Below are 7,598 nucleotides of genomic sequence, written 5' to 3' on the forward strand. Positions count from 1 at the left end.
GATTCGCATTGCGGAAGAAGCGTTTCACTCTCGAACATTTTACGCGCTCCCGACGTCGTCTGAAATGATGCGTATACGAAAGGTATAAGAGTCTCAAGAGACTACAGTGAATGGACACAAATAAAGAAAGAGATACCGGACACCCGTGTAAAATCTGTGTGCGCAACTGTGGTGTGCAACGTAAGCCCCAGGGAGATATATAAAATAAAATACGTCTGTGCGTGGATGTGTCTCTCTACACATAATTGCGGCGGAGGGTCGTCGTTGCCAGCGACTTCGACAAACATATTCTTAGAGTTCGCGAGACAGTGGTCTCTCGTTCTACGAACGCTTTGATGACTGATGGACATAGCAACATTTGGCATTGTGCGGGATGCGCACGCGTACTTGTATCGAGTCGAATAATTTCCCCGTCGTCGCGTGTCCTCGCTAATCCGTTGCGGATTCCATCGCCACGTTCGTTGAATTGAATGACGACCGAGATCTCGTGTCTCTTTGGTTTGATCGATGATATCGCGTCGTGCAGCGTTTCTGTACCCCCGTGTGTCTAGTGTAGTAGAGAAACCCCACCGGGTGTTGAAAAAATATATATATATATACTCCTCTATGGAGTGGCTTTCGAACATCGTTGTCACCACAACGTGTTGTCACGCAGAGTACGAGAAGGTGAAGGTGAAAACAAACCTTTGTCGGTTGCCCCATGTCTTTTTTTCTTCATTGTCGATCGCGAGACCGCGCGATCTGTCGGTCGTCCAGTCCCCGGAAGTTCTTTTCGACGGACGTTAAAGTTAACCGGCCGATCGTCTAGCGAGAGTTTCCGATCGACGAACAAAATGAAGAAATCTCTATATATATTATATAGAGAAAAGACACTTTGGTGTGGCGCATAAGATATATGGTTTTGTTTTTTTTTTTTTTTTGTGCTCCTCTGTACGTTCTCGCGTACTTTTAATGCTTTCGGTGAAATATACGAAACATTTTTTTTCACGTTTGACGACCTCAGAGTAGGCGAGATTACCCGCTGAATTTAAGCATATTACTAAGCGGAGGAAAAGAAACTAACAAGGATTTCCTTAGTAGCGGCGAGCGAACAGGAATGAGCCCAGCACTGAATCCCGCGGTTCCGCCGTTGGGAAATGTAGTGTTTAGGAGGGTCCATTTATCCCGTGACGTCGAACCGCGTCCAAGTCCATCTTGAATGGGGCCATTTACCCGTAGAGGGTGCCAGGCCCGTAGCGACCGGTACGCGTTTCGGGAGGACCTCTCCTTAGAGTCGGGTTGCTTGAGAGTGCAGCCCTAAGTGGGTGGTAAACTCCATCTAAGGCTAAATATGACCACGAGACCGATAGCGAACAAGTACCGTGAGGGAAAGTTGAAAAGAACTTTGAAGAGAGAGTTCAAGAGTACGTGAAACCGTTCAGGGGTAAACCTGAGAAACCCAAAAGATCGAATGGGGAGATTCATCGTCGACGAGGCTGGCTTCCGTTGGTGCGCAGATACCCCGTATGGGCCTTCGTGGTTTCCAGTGCGAGGGTACACCATCTTCGGCAAATGTTCCGGTCGCGTAGTCGTGCACTTCTCCCTTAGTAGAACGTCGCGACCCGTTGCGTGTCGGTCTACGGCCCGAGTTGTTGCCTGTCGTGTCGCTACGTGCGCACACGACAGACGCTCGATCGCCTGGCCGGCTGCGTGACGGTACTCTGACGGTATGAGAGGCCATCTTTTGCGCACAGACGATTGCGCACGACGGCATGGCACACGGTTCTTTTGGACACGGTATTATTGGACACACGGTTTTTTTGGACACAGTAACATTGGACACAGTGGGTTTTCGCACACGCAAGGATTGCCCACATGGTTAAGACGCACACGCTGAGTTACGCACATGTAAAATTGTACTCACGATAGATTGCGCACAGAATGAATTCAAACTGTTGTTTATCATCTTGTGTTGTGCTGTGTGATTACATAGTCTATGATTATATACCTTCTATGCAGAATGTGTCTAAAGTATCAAAATTTGTCAGTGATTTTAATTTTATAGGTGACTGTGTAAGATGTGCTTAAATTATGAATAGTTGATAAAAATGTGAGAAAATGCTACGGTTTTAAGTAATTTATTTTGTGTACAATCTGTGTCACAAGTGTTATGTTAAGTACTAAATTTGTTAAATGATCGTAATATACGCATGCAAATAGTGAAGAACATGAAGAAGCTGTAAATAGTTGAAAAAATATTTATGTTGCAGCAGATTCAAAAGGATTGAGAATACATAATTTGGGAGCTAGAATTTGATCAGATTAAGTAAGGTAAGTATTTCTATCTATCAAAAAGGTACGGATAGAATAAACCAGATACTATGTGGCTTATTTTATTTTCTTTTTACTGATGATATAGTGATTGGCAAACACGATTACGTACACGAATATTAAGTTGCTCTTAAAAATGCGTATATTGACCTGTTGCGGTCCTATTTACGTCGACTTAGTCTAGAAATGTTATTTTTACACAACTGCTCGCGTATTTTACATATTCATATTCCATTCATGAATAATACCATAATTACATATTATATAAATACCATAATTACATATTACATAAATCCCATAATTAAATATTATATGAAAGCAATTCTAGTTTTCACTGTTCTAAATATATTGCTAATATACTTATTTTATCTGGATTAAAGCTAAATTGTATGATATTATAGCAAGTTCTAAAACTATATCAGATGGAACTGTGTGGACCGCAAGGGATTAAGCATTCTAACAAGGTGTGATAATTTGACAAATGTGTATATACGTTAGTGAAATAATAATAATTTTTTTATATGACAAATGATCCTTAATTATGTCTTTTATTTAAAATGTAACGACAACTCTTTGAAAAAGCATAAGCAAAAAAATATTGAATTTTTAAATTGTAATATATTTTATGTGTTCTTGATTTAAACACAGTGATTCTTGACGCTACCTATCACGATAGAACCATTGATATTAATAAACTTGTAAGTACAAGGTGTATTACCTAATTTATTTCAGAAATCCTTAAGTCATTTAATGTTATTTACAACATTAATAGTAAAAGATGCTTTCATGTTTCAGGTATTTCTTTACATTTTACTTATCTTTTTTTCAGAGCTAGTCCAGTGTATTTGTTATATATGTTACAATAATTATATTTTTATATTGAACTTTACTTATGTACATAAAATAATAGTTACATGTATTAATTCTTGAAAAATTGTTTTAGGTCATTATGTTGCCACTAAGATATGCTGCAGTATTTCTTCCGCCACTTTTGTGGAATACTTACTGTTTACGAGAAAAGCAGTGGTCCGATCTAGTCCAAGACATACATATATATCGGCAACATGTTGGAGACAATTTAATGGGCGATTCTTCAAGACAGTACGAGACGAAAATCAAGAATAAAACATGGTGATATTAATTTTTAATTTATTAGTGATTACACATCCTCCTGATTCGCCAATCCGTATATCTATTTTATATATCTATCTCTAACGCTATTTCATTTATTAGCGTACTCTGTATTGCTGTTAAGCATTTTGTGAATACATTTTTATCAATACTTATCATTTTTGCTCTCGTAAGTTTATTATTTATACTTACCTATACGGATCTATCAGTTAATAAGTAATATGGCATAACATCTCCTGTCACAGTGTAATAGTATCACACGTCGTTACATAATTTTATTTTCTAAAGCTATGGTTTCTTGAACTTTTAACTTGCATTGTTTAAGTACAAAATGGTAATAATATTTGGTCTAAGAGCCGCTTTTGAAAAGATTCGACATTCGTACAGAATGCTTCATGGTGTAATGAATATATATATATGCGTAATTTTGGAGGCATTTAAGAATATCAATCTAATTTCAAGCGGTATACTCTGTACATTTATGGTGGAGTCCGAATATATACCAATTGGATGCTAAAATCTGACTAAAATATTTGAGATAAGTAAATTCTATCTGTAAATAGTTAGTTCAAATGCAATGAACATGATACTTTGTGATTTCTTTAATTATATTTTACAGGTGCAATCTGTGTCAAATAAAATTCTCTGAGGACTACCAAGGATTTGAGAACCTGTTATTGAGATACTGAAAATAAAATTCTCTGCCTCTGTGTATTGAGAAAAAAATTTTCATCATTATATTTTCCATCAATGTATCTATAATATATCCTCGTTCTAGAATACTGTATGTTGCATGTCATTTTAAAGTGTGTTGTTAAATGCAACTTATCCTAGCTTTTGTGACACCTTTATGTTATAGTTTCACTACACGGCACACTATTTTGAGTATATAGGCATTTCAAACAAAATTCATAGCTTCTGAGCTAATACTTATTGAACTTAACAACTCCAGTATTTAAAAAAAAATACATATATTCATATATAGCGATCTCAATTTTCTACTAGATAGAAAATTTTTCACTAGTTTTTTCAATTTATATTTTATTCTGATCTGATTACTGACTAATTTTTCTATAAAACTTTTTATATGTATTTATATGTGTATTTGTTATATGTATTTATATATTGTGGATTTTAATTGTATTCAAATCTGATAGTATGCTGCATCTGTGAAAACATGAAAGATACATACAGAATGTACAAGTCTTATTCGTTTTTCTGTTATTATATGCTCACTTATGTTTGGAATATAGAACGTAAATGCCCAATTGTCGTGTAATAGATCTTTACTATCATTTACTCTTTATTAGTGCAAAATTGTATATACCTAATTCTGTTTTTACACGATAGATACGTTCCCGAAGAAAATTCGTGTACATTTTTTTATACGTATTCTTCGGGAACATATCTATCGTGTAAAAACAGAATTAGGTGTATATTATTTAGATGAAAATGTTCTATTTTCGTGCATGTGAAAGACTTCGGAATAAAAAAATATATATGAGTGAAGTAAGTAATAAATAAATAAATGAACCAATCCTAGCTTTACACACGGTCTCTGCAGTCATTTGTTTTGTCGTTAACTTTCGTTTGTTTCAGATACTTCTGTTCGTAACTTCATACATGTTCATTTGCTATTCAATTCTCTTATAGTGGTTTGTATCATTTATATTGTGCTACTTTCACTGTTACGTGCTGTTTTAAAAATGGAAAAACTTCCCGGAAAATCCGTCGGTAGCTTTATTTACGTATATAATAATTATACGTATAATAAAGACAATCGCACAAAAAATATTTTTCGCTGTAATACACGCCTTACTACGGGGTGTCGCGGGGCAATAATGGACGTCGGTGATGGTTGTATTAAATTGTTACACGATCACAATCATTTGGAACGAATGCATACAATTGATCAAGAGAAAATGAAGCACGAAATGCTTCAGCTTTGTCGAGAAACGTCGTTTCCATTAAAGCAAATATTCGACGATGTTTGTAGAAAGTATGTTTTCAAACATTTTTTTATTCAAAATTTTATTGAGATGGACATAAATTTGATTATAATTGCAGGTACCCAGATGCTGGAGCACATTGCTCTTTTCGAAAATTAAGACCAACATTACAAAGGGAAAGAGCATATTGTCGGCCACGAATATCAGAGACGTTTATACTCTTAAATGAAATGATTCAAAATTATCAACCTCTGGAATACTTAAATGTATACTATGCAGTGTCAGAAAAAGGGGAAAACGCAATAATTTTGTCATCTGACATTTTAGTTGAAGCATTGAGTAAATCTACAGAATTGTACGTAGATGGAACTTTTGCAGTAAGTATAGTAATACCGTTATAAATCTGCTATAACATCCTCCTTTTATACTTTAACATTAGATATAACATTTATTATAATAGTTATATTGTATGTTTGACTGAAACATTTTTACATTTGTTATCTTTAAGTTTAAAAATTCCACATTATATTCTTGAATCTATAATGCTGACATTTATTCTGTGCATTGTTCCTGATTGGTCAGTTTTTCATTAATAACTAATACCTAAAGTCGTACTGAACATTTTGGTAAATGAATGGTAAAGTTGTTCAGAATCATATCTTAGTTAGTAATCAATTTTTGAAATCAAGTCCAATATTTTCATCTGAAAACTATATATGTCGTAAGTCCAAAATGTGTATATGTCACAGTACGTTATGTAATATTTGTTTTCTTAGAGGTCTTACCGAAGAAACCCCACATAGTACAGCTGTACACAGTTCACATACGCTACATGGATAATGTAAAACATAATTTGCATTAGTTTTATATATTAAAATGAGTTCAATATTATGAGATGATTTTTTTAGGGTATTGCGACTCTACTTATTCTATGCGAAAAACGAACAGCTACTTTATATACTGCCATATGGGAAAAAATAATTAATATAATACCCAATTTGCCAAACACTATAAAGTTTATAATGAGCGATTATGAAACAGCAGCTGTTAAAACCTTAAGCAAGTTATTTCCCAGTGCAGATATGCATGGCTGCTGGTTCCATTATTGTCAGGTTTGTAATGCTATTTATAATACATTTACTTGTATTAACACAATTCTTGTTTTCTGTTTATATATTGTAGGCTGTTCTTCGAAAGTGGCGTAAGCTTGGATTAAATAGTGCTCCTCATACTGTTGTACATATGGCAATGTCTTTGCCTTTAATACCTGCTATAAAATTTGAACAAGGTTTGTCAATTATTCAAAAGGAAGCAGATATTGCATCCAGCAAGTTTCCGGGTATTCTTTTGTTTATGACCTATATGAGACGTACTTGGTTAAACATAGCATCGCAAGTCAGCGTGCACAATTGTCCAGTACGTACGAATAATATTGCAGAATCATTTCACAACATTGCATGTCAAAAACTGGGGAAACAAAATATTAATATTTGGGCATTTTTAGGTACAGTATTTTTTACTTTTATTGTTTATTATACACATAAAATTAATTTTTGATAAGTGGCATGAATTTATTTATAATTTAGTGACTATACTTAATTTATTCTTTATGTTATTCTACATATACAGAGGTTTATATATAATTAAATGTTATTACATTTTTAGAAAAAGTAAAAGATCTGCTTATTGACCAAGAGCTTGACTTGAGTCGATTGCAAAATGGTATAGCATATTCGAAGACGTCGTACAAATGCTAATATTAATCATAGAAAAGAAATAACAAGTGCTCAAGAAGAATATAATGCTGGAAGGTATGTGTCTTTTTCTCTAGTTCCAACTGTTTACTATTTGTTACTAACATGTTTACTATTTGTCCATATACATATATGTATGTGTATTTTACATTTGAATGTATATGATTTTTAGATTATCTTTAGAAGAATTTTTAAATATGTTTACTCATAATGAAAAAACTTTTCAAATTAATAAAGTTATCACATTGGCAAGTATGTAGCTTATATATCTTATGTCTTCGCATAGAAGATATTCCATACAATTAACATGTTTTTCTTGTACAGATGAAGATAGTAATGATGAGATTGAAGATATCAATTATTTTGATATAAGTTATGGACCGGTGGAGAAAGGTAAATAAATTTGCTTTATTGTATAGTACGTACAACCTGCAATATAAATACGACATATTAT

The 7,598-nt window shown here is 34.0% G+C and overlaps 1 long non-coding RNA gene across 1 annotated transcript; it reads left to right on the top strand.

The window, feature by feature from the left end:
• The first annotated feature begins 7,132 nt into the window (after positions 1–7,132).
• On the top strand, positions 7,133–7,533 carry LOC143363302 (uncharacterized). Its single transcript, XR_013083788.1, has 3 exons — positions 7,133–7,201; positions 7,317–7,396; positions 7,469–7,533. It is a non-coding gene; the product is annotated as an uncharacterized LOC143363302 (long non-coding RNA).
• Positions 7,534–7,598: the final 65 nt, after the last annotated feature.

Source organism: Halictus rubicundus, unplaced genomic scaffold (assembly GCF_050948215.1).
Source record: "Halictus rubicundus isolate RS-2024b unplaced genomic scaffold, iyHalRubi1_principal scaffold0031, whole genome shotgun sequence".
Classification (NCBI taxonomy): Eukaryota; Metazoa; Arthropoda; class Insecta; order Hymenoptera; family Halictidae; genus Halictus; species Halictus rubicundus.